Raw genomic sequence first — 15,000 nt, forward strand, 5'->3', positions numbered from 1 at the left:
ACACACACACACACACACACACACACACACACTTCTGTCTGTCAATTTCTTCCTCTGACACACACACACACACACACACACACACACACACACACACACACACACACACACACACACACACACACACACACACACACACACACTGATACAGGCTCTATATCTCCGTCTCCACCATCTGTCAGTCAGCCTCTTTATCTCTGAGACATTCACAGCATGCAGAAAGCCCAGACTGCCACACAGTGCGGGAAGATATTAGTTGTCTGTCACAAATGCAAACAAAGTTTGGGATTTAAGTGTCAAGCTCGCACACCGAGATGTGAATATCCTTGTTAAGAGTCACGCTGAAGAACATATACACAGGATGTGACCAGACCATGATGGATGGTCAGTGCTGATCTACAACCAGACCAGTATACATGTCCTGTTGGTCAGTGCTGATCATACAAACAGACCAGTATACATGTCCTGTTGGTCAGTGCTGATCATACAAACAGACCAGTATACATGTCCTGTTGGTCAGTGCTGATCATAAAAACAGACCAGTATACATGTCCTGTTGGTCAGTGCTGATCATACACAGACCAGTATACATGTCCTGTTGGTCAGTGCTGATCATACAAACAGACCAGTATACATGTCCTGTTGGTCAGTGCTGGTCTAGGCTGGTCAGTGCTGATCATAAAAAACAGACCAGTATACATGTCCTGTTGGTCAGTGCTGATCATACAAACAGACCAGTATACATGTCCTGTTGGTCAGTGCTGGTCTGTCCTGTTGGTCAGTGCTGATCATACACAGACCAGTATACATGTCCTGTTGGTCAGTGCTGGTCATGTCCTGTTGGTAAGCAGTCAGTGCTGGTCCATGCTGGTCTAGGCAGGCCAGTGCTGGTCTAGGCAGGTCAGTGCTGATCATACAAACAGACCAGTATACATGTCCTGTTGGTCAGTGCTGCTCTAGGCAGGTCCGTGCTGGTCTAGGCAGGTCAGTGCTGGTCTAGGCAGGTCAGTGCTGGTCTAGGCAGGTCAGTGCTGGTCTAGGCAGGTCAGTGCTGGTCTAGGCAGGTCCATGCTGGTCTAGGCAGGTCAGTGCTGGTCTAGGCAGGTCCATGCTGGTCTAGGCATGTCAGTGCTGGTCTAGGCAGGTCAGTGCTGGTCTAGACAGGTCAGTGCTGGTCTAGGCAGGTCAGTGCTGGTCTAGGCAGGTCAGTGCTGGTCTAGGCAGGTCCATGCTGGTCTAGGCAGGTCAGTGCTGGTCTAGGCAGGTCAGTGCTGGTCTAGGCAGGTCAGTGCTGGTCTAGGCAGGTCAGTGCTGGTCTAGGCAGGTCAGTGCTGGTCTAGGCAGGTCCATGCTGGTCTAGGCAGGTCAGTGCTGGTCTAGGCAGGTCAGTGCTGGTCTAGGCAGGTCCATGCTGGTCTAGGCAGGTCAGTGCTGGTCTAGGCAGGTCAGTGCTGGTCTAGGCAGGTCCATGCTGGTCTAGGCAGGTCCATGCTGGTCTAGGCAGGTCAGTGCTGGTCTAGGCAGGTCCATGCTGGTCTAGGCAGGTCCATGCTTGTCTAGGCAGGTCAGTGCTGGTCTAGCCAGGTCCATGCTGGTCTAGGCAGGTCCATGCTGGTCTAGGCAGGTCAGTGCTGGTCTAGGCAGGTCAGTGCTGGTCTAGGCAGGTCATGCTGGTCTAGGCAGGTCAGTGCTGGTCTAGGCAGGTCAGTGCTGGTCTAGGCAGGTCAGTGCTGGTCTAGGCAGGTCCATGCTGGTCTAGGCAGGTCAGTGCTGGTCTAGGCAGGTCCATGCTGGTCTAGGCAGGTCCAGTGCTGGTCTAGGCAGGTCAGTGCTGGTCTAGGCAGGTCAGTGCTGGTCTAGGCAGGTCAGTGCTGGTCGGATAATGGTCACGCAGGTCTGACCAGCACGGTCTAACTCGTTCTGCTGGCAGACCAACATGGTCTAGCTGGACTGACCAGCATAGTCCAGTTGGTTATGCTGGTTCTTTCACTGGTGAACAGCCTTCGCTGCGTTTTGGACACTGGTGACCAACCTTCGCTGTGTTTTGGACACTGGTGACCAACCCTTCGCTGTGTTTTGGACACTGGTGACCAGCCTTCACTGTGTTTTGGACACTGGTGACCAGCCTTCACCGTGTTTTGGACACAGGTGACCAGCCTTCACTGTATTTTGGACACTGGTTACCAGCCTTCGCTGTGTTTTGGACACTGGTGACCAGCCTTCACTGTGTTTTGGACACAGGTGACCAACCTTCGCTGTGTTTTGGACACAGGTGACCAGCCTTCGCTGTGTTTTGGACACAGGTGACCAGCCTTCGCTGTGTTTTGGACACTGGTGAGCATCATAAGCTAAAGAAAAACCAGCATCACACCACATTATGCTGGCTTGCAAAGTGATGTTAATTCCTAGTGATGTGCAGGTCGCAAATGATTCGAGAGTCAGAGTGACTCGTTCATTTTAGTCGTTTGTTTGACCTGCTGGCCGCAATGAATTCTACAGCAGGATTAGTACTCGCTCCTCAGGCTCAGGGCCTCAGAGACGTTCTCCGGCCAGCAACTGTCTATCATGGGGGAAAACATATTGATCATGCTGCAGGTAGCACAGAGAAGAAAAATACATGAATTGATAACCGATCGCGTGGTGCAAGAATGAAAACAATTCATTGATTATTGAATGTTATGATGGATGAATCGTTTGGGGGGACTGCAGTTCGCGAACGGTGTTGTGCCTATGACTCTCACGGAAGTCAAGCAATGCATTCCGGCTAGAGTTGTTCACAATCTAGTCTGGTTGTGGCTTTAATAACTAGACCTTGTTTCAATTGTATCAAGACATTTGTATGCCTAGAAAATAAATCAGCAAATGTACATTGTTTAAAGCAAACTTTTACAAGTCTGCCACAAATTATAGCTCCAATAAAGCCACTATGTGTAGCGGCGTTGTCTGTTGAATGAAGAGAGTCAGACCGAAATGCAGCGTGTAGGTTACTGACTTTAATGAATGAAAACGGTACATGAAATAACTGAAATACGAAAACAACAAACGAAACGTGAAACTAATTACAGCCTATCTGGTGACTACTACACAGAGACAGGTACAAACACCCACAAAATCCAAAGCGAACTCAGGCTACCTGAATACGGTTCCCAATCAGAGACAATGATAAGCACCTGACTCCAATTGAGAATCGCCTCAGGCAGCCAAGCCTATACAACACCCCTAATTAGCCGCGATCCCAAATACTACAAACCCCAATACGAAAAACAACATATAAACCCATGTCACACCCTGGCCTACCCAAACATATAACAAAAACACAAAATACAATGACCAAGGCGTGACAGAACCCCCCCCTAAGGTGCGGACTCCCGGACGCACCTCAAGAGCATAGGGAGGGTCCGGGTGGGCGTCTGTCCATGGTGGCGGTTCTGGCTCGGGACGTGGACCCCACTCCATAAATGTCCTATTTCCTCCCCTTCGTGTCCTGGGATAATCCACCTTCTCCGCCGACCATGGCCTAATAGTCCTCACCCAGATCCCCACATAACTGAGGAGCAGCTCGTGACAGAGGGGCAGCTCGGGACAGAGGGGCAGCTCGGGACAGAGGGGCAGCTCGGGACAGAGGGGCAGCTCAGGACAGAGGGGCATCTCAGGACAACGATAAGCACCTGACTCCAATTGAGAATCGCCTCAGGCAGCCAAGCCTATACAACACCCCTAATCAGCCGCAATCCCAAATACTACAAACCCCAATACGAAAAACAACATATAAACCCATGTCACACCCTGGCCTACCCAAACATATAACACAAACACAAAATACAATGACCAAGGCGTGACACTATGGTGAAGAACGTGAACGTGAGGCCTGTAGAATCATGGCTCTTTTGAGTTTTCAGTTCATCGTTCACCGGTGTGGGGGGGGGGGGTCCTGCTCTAATGTACAACATTTAAATAACTAAAACAAAAACTAAATCAAGCCGACTTCTAAAATATGGCCTTTGAGTGAACTCTGGCGATGGCGGCCCTGTGTAAGTGCTTCGTCCAAAGCTTGTTGAATGCAGGCAATAAAAAAATATTGGATATTGAAAACAATTACCGAAAACATTTTCTATTTTGGCATCTTAAAAAAGGTAGACTCAGCGGCAATGGGCGGGTTTGGCTTTGGAAAAACAGGGTCATGACACGCTGGTATAAAAGATTTGGGAGACAGGGCGTAGGAATGCATAATAGGGGAGTTTTAGTTACCCAAATCAAAGGCACGGGGACGAAGACCAAACAAAAGAGTGAGGAGAACCTCAAATAAATAACACACGCGCACAATGATACCACATGGGACCAGACCCGTAATCATCTGCACAATGATACCACATGGGGGACCAGACCCGTAATCATCTGCACAATGATACCACATGGGGGACCAGACCCGTAATCATCTGCACAATGATACCACATGGGGGACCAGACCCGTAATCATCTGCACAATGATACCACATGGGGGACCAGACCCGTAATCATCTGCACAATGATACCACATGGGGGACCAGACCCGTAATCATCTGCACAATGATACCACACGGGACCAGACCCATAATCGCCTGCACAATACACGCGGCACAAAAGCCAAAACGCAGCACAGGTACTCACACGACCAACAGGCATTGTAACAATAATCATCTGACAGAGGGACTCTGCGTCTGTCAACGGCTTGTCACTTCCTGTTTGGTGGTTTCCTGTGCTCAGAATCTCGCCGGAGGGATATTAATCCAGCATTACTCTTAATAAGATCATCCGGTTCGATAGGATCATAAGCTCGTCTCGTCGGTCGTAGTTGTAAATGAGAACTTGTTCTCAACTGGCCTACCTGGTTAAATAAAGGTGTTCTCAACTGGCCTACCTGGTTAAATAAAGGTGTTCTCAACTGGCCTACCTGGTTAAATAAAGGTGTTCTCAACTGGCCTACCTGGTTAAATAAAGGTGAAATTAAAAACAAATGAAAAAGTAGAGCTTACTGTGAATTGTGTCGATCTCTGTAATATCCTTTTTTTATTTGTTCAATGATCAAAGTCATCAGGTCCAGTGATCATCTGAAAACATCCCATCTTCTCCCTCAAATATACAGGCATTGAGCATGTTGCTCCACCAAGGAGAGGAGGTGACATGGAGATCCTACTACTGCAGAGGGAGGCCTACAGGATATCCAATTGAAAAACATTGACCCCTAGTGGTCTGAATATGTACTTTTGATCTCATGCCCTTTCTTGTGACCAATTATACTTTCAGTGAACAGGTCTTGTAAATGAATGTATTCTTTCTACAGCTTATCAGAGTACACCAAATATGTTCCCCCGGTTGATGATGCTTACTATGCATTATGGTTGAACCAAAAGATTACATGTAACATGTTTTTGTTGTTGTAAGGAATTGGAAATATTTAAATATATACACTACCGGTCGAAGGTTTTAGCACACCTACTCATTCAAGCGTTTTTCTTCATTTTTGAAAACTATTTTCTACATTGTAGAATAAACTCCTTCAAGGTTGTTGGAAAAGCATTCCAGGTGAAGCTGGTTGAGAGAATGCCAAGAGTGTGCAAAGCGGTCATCAAGGGAAAGGGTGGCTACTTTGAAGAATCTCAAGTATAAAATATATTTCTGATTTGTTTAACACTTTTTTTTGGTTACTGCATGATTCCATATGTGATATTTCACAGTTTTGAGGTCTTCACTATTATTCGCTTTGTCATTATAGAGTATTGTGTGTAGATTGATGAGAAAGAAAAAAATGAATCCATTTTAGAATAAGGCTGTAACGTAACAAAATGTGGGAAAAGTGAAGGGGCACTTTCCTAATGCTCTGTATGTTCTGTTAAAGGGACAGAACATAGGATATTCATGTACATATTGTTTTATGCTGATATTTTTATTTTGATAATGAGAAGTGTGAATTTATATTTTTCTACAAAGAAATTATAATGAACCAGATAATTGACCGTTGGAAAAAATATGTTTATTAAATTCTATTGAGAGAACCAGCCAACATTCTCATGTCTCATAAGTTCTCCTATTTTACAGGAAACATATTATTTGTTTTCCTTATCTCAATCCTGAGACCTGTAACAAACACGTCGTAAAACCATGAATTTTGTTTTTTTGAATTACAGTAACGTTTTATCCTAAGCCTCATGGTAAAATGTGTCAAATAAAACGAGGTTAGCTACAAAACTGCAAATGTTTCTCTCTAACATCTCTAATGAGTGTTGTTTTGGGGCGTTGCCCCCCCCCCCCCCCCCCCCCGGCAAAACAGTGTTGTTAAGTCTTTGTTTTACACACCTGGTTTCAATTCCCCAATGACATGTTCATTATTTAACCCTCTGTGTTTTCCCCGTGGTTTTTGTGCGTGTTTGTTCATTGTAAGTTCGGTCCGTTGTTTGTGGGCCTGGTGATACTTCATGCATGTTGATATTTTGAATAAAGTTCCTTGTGTTACTCATCTCTGCTGTCCTGTGCCTGACTCCTCTGCACCAGCTACACCCAGATCCTTACATGTAGACCTCACCGTGAAAGTACTACTTACAAAGCCCCTAACCAACAATGCAGTTCAAGAAATAGAAAATATTTACTAACCTAAAGTAGACAATAAAATAACAAGTAACACAATAAAATAACAATAACGAGACTATATACAGGGGGTACCAGTACAGAGTCAATGTGGAGGCTATATACAGGGGGTACCGGTACAGAGTCAATGTGGAGGCTATATACAGGGGTACCAGTACAGAGTCAATGTGGAGGCTATATACAGGGGTACCAGTACAGAGTCAATGTGGAGGCTATATACAGGGGGTACCAGTACAGAGTCAATGTGGAGGCTATATACAGGGGGTACCAGTACAGAGTCAATGTGGAGGCTATATACAGGGGTTACCAGTACAGAGTCAATGTGGAGGCTATATACAGGGGGTACAGAGTCAATGTGGAGGCTATATACAGGGGGTACAGAGTCAATGTGGAGGCTATATACAGGGGGTACCAGTACAGAGTCAATGTGGAGGCTATATACAGCGGGTACCAGTACAGAGTCAATGTGGAGGCTATATACAGGGGGTACCAGTACAGAGTCAATGTGGAGGCTATATACAGGGAGTACCAGTACAGAGTCAATGTGGAGGCTATATACAGGGGGTACCAGTACAGAGTCAATGTGGAAGCTATATACAGGGAGTACCAGTACAGAGTCAATGTGGAGGCTATATACAGGGAGTACCAGTACAGAGTTAATGTGGAGGCTATATACAGGGGTTACCGGTACACAGTCAATAACGAGGCTTTATACAGGGGTTACTGGTGCAGAGTCAATGTGCAGGGGTACAGGTTGGTTGAGGTAATGTAGGTAGGGGTAAAGTGACTATGGGGGTACAGGTTGGTTGAGGTAATGTAGGTAGGGGTAAAGTGACTATGGGGGTACAGGTTGGTTGAGGTAATGTAGGTAGGGGTAAAGTGACTATGGGGGTACAGGTTGGTTGAGGTAATGTAGGTAGGGGTAACGTGACTATGGGGGTTCCGGTTCCGGTTGGAGCGAGTGGTCGCATCTGCACGTCGCTCCAACGGGTAGTATAACTTTTTCATTATATTTCATTATATCACAACGGTTTGATTTGTCTTATCTTAGCAATTTCTTCTCAGCTAGCTACATAGCCGTCTTTGTATCAAAGATAATTGCGTAATTATCGTATTTCGCCGTCCTAACGTAGTCTTCACTAGCCAGCCAGCTAAGCCAGCTAGCCAGCTAGCTAGCCAGCTAGCTAACGTCCACTGATTAGCTGCACTGAGAAACTTTTACACTCAACTGAACGACTTGATTAGTTTAGTGTTAGCTACCTACATAGCTGTCTTTGCTGTCTTCGTATCATCGTATCATCGTATCCAAGATAATTGTGTTGTTTAGGTTTAGAGTGTGTAGTCTTAGAGTGATTATCTTAATTTACCGAGGTTAGCTAGCCAACTATTTGTCGTCCTTAACGTAGGTGACTCTGCTAGCTAGCCAACAGCTAGCCAACGCTAGCCAACGTCTTCTGTATAGAACTCAACTACCCGGTCGCATTCACAGGTTGTATCACATTTTCACTTCATTTCATTACAGTACAACGGTTTGATTTGTTTGATCGTAGCTAGCTACTTAGCTAGCTACATAGCCGTCTTTGTATCAAAGATAATTGTGTAGTCTAGAGCGATTTTCTAGGTTCGCTAGCCATCTATTGTCGTTCTTTTAACGCAACGTAACGTAAACAACACTGCTAGCTAGCCTGCTAGCCCCGAATAGCAACACTGCAGAAACTATTACACTCAACGGAATGACTTGATTAGTGTAGTGTCAACAACGCACCCACTGCCAGCTGGCCTACTTCAGCAGTACTGTATCATTTTAATCATTTTAGTCAATAAGATTCTTGCTACGTAGCTTAACTTTCTGAACATTCGAGACGTGTAGTCCACTTGTCATTCCAATCTCCTTTGCATTAGCGTAGCCTCTTCTGTAGCCTGTCAACTATGTGTCTGTTTATCCCTGTTCTCTCCTCTCTGCACAGACCATACAAACGCTCCTCACCGCGTGGCCGCGGCCACCCTACTCTGGTGGTCCCAGCGCGCACGACCCACGTGGAGTTCCAGGTCTCCGGTAGCCTCTGGAACTGCCAATCTGCGGTCAACAAGGCAGAGTTCATCTCAGCCTATGCCTCCCTCCAGTCCCTCGACTTCTTGGCACTGACGGAAACATGGATCACCACAGACAACACTGCTACTCCTACTGCTCTCTCTTCGTCCGCCCACGTGTTCTCGCACACCCCGAGAGCATCTGGTCAGCGGGGTGGTGGCACCGGGATCCTCATCTCTCCCAAGTGGTCATTCTCTCTTTCTCCCCTTACCCATCTGTCTATCGCCTCCTTTGAATTCCATGCTGTCACAGTTACTAGCCCTTTCAAGCTTAACATCCTTATCATTTATCGCCCTCCAGGTTCCCTCGGAGAGTTCATCAATGAGCTTGATGCCTTGATAAGCTCCTTTCCTGAGGACGGCTCACCTCTCACAGTTCTGGGCGACTTTAACCTCCCCACGTCTACCTTTGACTCTTTCCTCTCTGCCTCCTTCTTTCCACTCCTCTCCTCTTTTGACCTCACCCTCTCACCTTCCCCCTACTCACAAGGCAGGCAATACGCTCGACCTCATCTTTACTAGATGCTGTTCTTCCACTAACCTCACTGCAACTCCCCTCCAAGTCTCCGACCACTGCCTTGTATCCTTTTCCCTCTCGCTCTCATCCAACACCTCCCACACTGCCCCTACTCGGATGGTATCGCGCCGTCCCAACCTTCGCTCTCTCTCCCCCGCTACTCTCTCCTCTTCCATCCTATCATCTCTTCCCTCCGCTCAAACCTTCTCCCACCTATCTCCTGATTCTGCCTCCTCAACCCTCCTCTCCTCCCTCTCTGCATCCCTTGACTCTCTATGTCCCCTATCCTCCAGGCCGGCTCGGTCCTCCCCTCCCGCTCCGTGGCTCGATGACTCATTGCGAGCTCACAGAACAGGGCTCCGGGCAGCCGAGCGGAAATGGAGGAAAACTCGCCTCCCTGCGGACCTGGCATCCTTTCACTCCCTCCTCTCTACATTTTCCTCCTCTGTCTCTGCTGCTAAAGCCACTTTCTACCACGCTAAATTCCAAGCATCTGCCTCTAACCCTAGGAAGCTCTTTGCCACCTTCTCCTCCCTCCTGAATCCTCCGCCCCCTCCCCCCCTCCTCCCTCTCTGCAGATGACTTCGTCGACCATTTTGAAAAGAAGGTCGACGACATCCGATCCTCGTTTGCTAAGTCAAACGACACCGCTGGTTCTGCTCACACTGCCCTACCCTGTGCTCTGACCTCTTTCTCCCTCTCTCTCCAGATGAAATCTCGCGTCTTGTGACGGCCGGCCGCCCAACAACCTGCCCGCTTGACCCTATCCCCTCCTCTCTTCTCCAGACCATTTCCGGAGACCTTCTCCCTTACCTCACCTCGCTCATCAACTCATCCCTGACCGTTGGCTACGTCCCTTCCGTCTTCAAGAGAGCGAGAGTTGCACCCCTTCTGAAAAAACCTACACTCGATCCCTCCGATGTCAACAATTACAGACCAGTATCCCTTCTTTCTTTTCTCTCCAAAACTCTTGAACGTGCCGTCCTTGGCCAGCTCTCCCGCTATCTCTCTCTGAATGACCTTCTTGATCCAAATCAGTCAGGTTTCAAGACTAGTCATTCAACTGAGACTGCTCTCCTCTGTATCACGGAGGCGCTCCGCACTGCTAAAGCTAACTCTCTCTCCTCTGCTCTCATCCTTCTAGATCTATCGGCTGCCTTCGATACTGTGAACCATCAGATCCTCCTCTCCACCCTCTCCGAGTTGGGCATCTCCGGCGCGGCTCACGCTTGGATTGCGTCCTACCTGACAGGTCGCTCCTACCAGGTGGCGTGGCGAGAATCTGTCTCCTCACCACGCGCTCTCACCACTGGTGTCCCCCAGGGCTCTGTTCTTGGCCCTCTCCTATTCTCGCTATACACCAAGTCACTTGGCTCTGTTATAACCTCACATGGTCTCTCTTATCATTGCTATGCAGACGACACACAATTAATCTTCTCCTTTCCCCCTTCTGATGACCAGGTGGCGAATCGCATCTCTGCATGTCTGGCAGACATATCAGTGTGGATGACGGATCACCACCTCAAGCTGAACCTCGGCAAGACGGAGCTGCTCTTCCTCCCGGGGAAGGACTGCCCGTTCCATGATCTCGCCATCACGGTCGACAACTCCATTGTGTCCTCCTCCCAGAGCGCCAAGAACCTTGGCGTGATCCTGGACAACACCCTGTCGTTCTCAACTAACATCAAGGCGGTGGCCCGTTCCTGTAGGTTCATGCTCTACAACATCCGCAGAGTACGACCCTGCCTCACACAGGAAGCGGCGCAGGTCCTAATCCAGGCACTTGTCATCTCCCGTCTGGATTACTGCAACTCGCTGTTGGCTGGGCTCCCTGCCTGTGCCATTAAACCCCTTCAACTCATCCAGAACGCCGCAGCCCGTCTGGTGTTCAACCTTCCCAAGTTCTCTCACGTCACCCCGCTCCTCCGTTCTCTCCACTGGCTTCCAGTTGAAGCTCGCATCCGCTACAAGACCATGGTGCTTGCCTACGGAGCTGTGAGGGGAACGGCACCTCAGTACCTCCAGGCTCTGATCAGGCCCTACACCCAAACAAGGGCACTGCGTTCATCCACCTCTGGCCTGCTCGCCTCCCTACCACTGAGGAAGTACAGCTCCCGCTCAGCCCAGTCAAAACTGTTCGCTGCCCTGGCCCCCAATGGTGGAACAAACTCCCTCACGACGCCAGGACAGCGGAGTCAATCACCACCTTCCGGAGACACCTGAAACCCCACCTCTTTAAGGAATACCTAGGATAGGTTAAGTAATCCCTCTCACCCCACCCCCTAAGTTTTAGATGCACTATTGTTAAGTGACTGTCCCACTGGATGTCATAAAGTGAATGCACCAATTTGTAAGTCGCTCTGGATAAGAGCGTCTGCTAAATGACTTAAATGTAATGTAAAATGGGTACAGGTTGGTTGAGGTAATGTAGGTAGGGGTAACGTGACTATGGGGGTACAGGTTGGTTGAGGTAATGTAGGTAGGGGTAAAGTGACTATGTATAGATAATAAACAGTGAGTAGCAGCAGTGTAAAAACAAAGGGGGGTCAATGTAAATAGTCTGGGTAGCCATTTCATTAATTGTTCAGCAGTGTTATGGTTTGGGGGTAGAAGATGTTAAGTAGCCTTTTGGACCTTGACTTGGCGCTCCGGTATCGCTTGCCGTGCGGTAGCAGAGAGTGTTATGCAGGTGAATGAGGACCCAAAAGCAACTTGGCGAAAACAGAGTCTTTAATCCAGTAAAGTAAATCTACAATCATAAAGCATAATTCCACTCGTAATGACGAGAACAGACTGGAGACTCGATCATGAACTGCAGGTTGCCTCGGGAAGGCACTTGAACATAGCAGACTCAGACACCTGCTCACCACGCAGCATCTGAGGGAAACACGACACGACAGGGCGATACACAGACACAGCACGGTGAACAATAGACAAGGATCCGACAGGGCAGGAACGGAAAACAAGGGGAGAAATAGGGACTCTAATCAGGGAAAAGATATGGAACAGGTGTGGGAAGACCAAATGATTGATTAGGGAATAGGAACAGCTGGGAGCAGGAACGGAACGATAGAGAGAAGAGAGAGAGGAAGGGAGAGAGAAAAAGGGGAACGAACCTAAAAAGACCAGCAGGGGAAAACGAACAGAAGGAAAAGCAAAATGACAAGACAATCTAAGACAAAACATGACAGTACCCCCACTCACGAGCGCCTCCTGGCGCTCTCGAGAAGGAACACTGGCGGCAACGGAGGAAATCATAGATCACAAACGGTCCAGCACGTCCCGAGAAAGAACCCAACTCCTCTCCTCAGGACCGTAACGGAAAAACGAAAAAAAAAGGGAAACTAGGGTACTACTTAAAAAAAAAAAAATGAGACACGGGTAGAGAACTGAAAGCTTTAGAGCAAACAGGACCAAACAGGCCAGGAGAGTAACAACTAGGGACAGACTGAGACACAGCAAGGGCAGGAACAAGAACAGGAGAGATGCGATGGCAGGGAACAGACTGAAACCCAGCAAGACCAGGAGCAGAAGCAGAAAAAAATTACCAGACTTCTTCTGCGCGCAGTCCGAACACGCAGCCACGAAACGGCGCGTGTCACGCTCCTGAGTAGGCCACCAAAACCGCTGGCGAATAGAAGCAAGCGTACCCCGAACGCCGGGATGGCCAGCTAACTTGGCAGAGTGAGCCCACTGAAGAACAGCCAGACGAGTAGAAACAGGAACGAAAAGAAGGTTACTAGGGCGCGCGGCGACGCAGTGTGCGTGAGTGCTTGCTTAACCTGTCTCTCAATTCCCCAGACAGTCAACCCGACAACACGCCCAACAGGAAGGATCCCCTCGGGATCGGTAGAAGCCACAGAAGAACTAAAGAGACGGGATAAAGCATGAGGCTTGGTGTTCTTAGTACCCGGGCAATAAGAAATAACGAATTCGAAACGAGCGAAAAACAACGCCCAACGAGCATGACGCGCATTCAGTCGTTTGGCAGAACGGATGTACTCAAGGTTCTTTTGGTCAGTCCAAACGACAAAAGGAACGGTCGCCCCCTCCAACCACTGTCGCCATTTGCCTAGGGCTAAACGGATGGCGAGCAGTTCGCGGTTAGCCACATCATAGTTACGTTCCGACGGTGACAGGCGATGAGAAAAATACGCACAAGGGTGGACCCCATCGTCAGTATCGGAGCGCTGGGACAGAATGGCTCCCACGCCCACCCCGACGCGTCAACCTCAACAATAAACGGTTTAGTGACGTCAGGTGCAACAAGGATAGGAGCGGATGCAAAACGCTTCTTGAAGAGATCAGGACAACAATCATACGACCGGTGAGGAGGAAGGGAGTTGGTTCTGGACCGACTGAAGACCGTGCGCAGACCATGATACTCCTCCGGCACTCCTGTCAAATCACCAGGTTCCTCCTGAGAAGAGGGGACAGAACAAACAGGAGAAATAGCAGACATTAAACACTTCACATGACAAGAAACGTTCCAGGAAAGGATAGAATTACTAGACCAATCAAAAGAAGGATTATGACACACTAGCCAGGGATGACCCAAAACAACAGGTGTAAAAGGTGAACAAAAAATCAAAAAATAAATGGTCTCACTATGGTTACCAGATACAGTGAGGGTTAAAGGTAGTGTTTCATATAATATACTGGGAGAGGACTACCATCCAAGGCAAACATGACCGTGGGCTCCCTAACTGTCTGAGAGGAATGTCATGTTCCCGAGCCCAGGCTTCGTCCATAAAACAGCCCTCCGCCCCAGAGCCTATTAATGCACTGCAGGAAGCTGCCGATCCGGTCCAGCGTAGATGGACCGGTAAGGTAGTACAGGTACTTGACGGAGAGGACCGTCTAGTAGCGCTTATCAGTCGCCCTCCGCTTACTGATGAGCTCTGGCCTTTAACTGGACATGAAATGACAAAATGACCAGCGGAACCGCAATAGAGACAGAGGCGGTTGGTGATTCTCCGTTCCCTCTCCTTAGTCGAGATGCGAATACCCCCCAGCTGCATGGGCTCAACACCAGAGTCAGTGGGGAAAGATGGTAGTGTCTGGGAGAGGGGAGACACAGTTAACGCGAGCTCTCTTCTATGAGCTCGGTGACGAAGATCTACCCGTCGTTCAATGCGAATAGCGAGTTCAATCAAAGAATCCACGCTGGATGGAACCTCCCGAGAGAGAATCTCATCCTTAACCTTAGCGTGGAGTCCCTCCAGAAAACGAGCGAGCAACGCCTGCTCGTTCCAGTTACTGGAGGCAGCAAGAGTGCGAAACTCTATAGAGTAATCCGTTATGGATCGATTACCTTGACATAGGGAAGACAGGGACCAGGAAGCTTCTTTCCCAAAAACTGAACGATCAAAAACCCTTATCATCTCCTCTTTAAAGTTCAGATAATTGTTAGTACACTCAGCGCTTGCCTCCCAGATAGCTGTGCCCCACTGCCGAGCCCGACCAGTAAGGAGTGATATGACGTAGGCAATCCGAGCTCTCTCTCTTGAGTATGTGTTGGGTTGGAGAGAGAACACTATATCACACTGGGTGAGAAAGGAGCGGCACTCAGTGGGCTGCCCAGAATAACATGGTGGGTTATTAACCCTAGGTTCCGGAGGCTCGGAAGACCCGGAAGTAACTGGTGGCACGAGACGAAGACTCTGATACTGTCCTGAGAGGTCGGAGACCTGAGCGGCCAGGGTCTCAACGGCATGCCGAGCAGCAGACAATTCCTGCTCGTGTCTGCCGAGCATCGCTCCCTGGAACTC

The 15,000-nt window shown here is 48.6% G+C and overlaps 1 protein-coding gene across 1 annotated transcript in view; it reads right to left on the minus strand.

The window, feature by feature from the left end:
• LOC124043145 (gamma-aminobutyric acid type B receptor subunit 1-like) overlaps positions 1 to 15,000 on the minus strand; it is a 438,637-nt gene that overhangs the window by 107,548 nt on the left and 316,089 nt on the right. The gene's annotated exons all lie outside the window — the stretch shown is intronic.

The sequence above is a fragment of the Oncorhynchus gorbuscha genome, linkage group LG09, assembly GCF_021184085.1.
Source record: "Oncorhynchus gorbuscha isolate QuinsamMale2020 ecotype Even-year linkage group LG09, OgorEven_v1.0, whole genome shotgun sequence".
Lineage (NCBI taxonomy): Eukaryota > Metazoa > Chordata > Actinopteri > Salmoniformes > Salmonidae > Oncorhynchus > Oncorhynchus gorbuscha.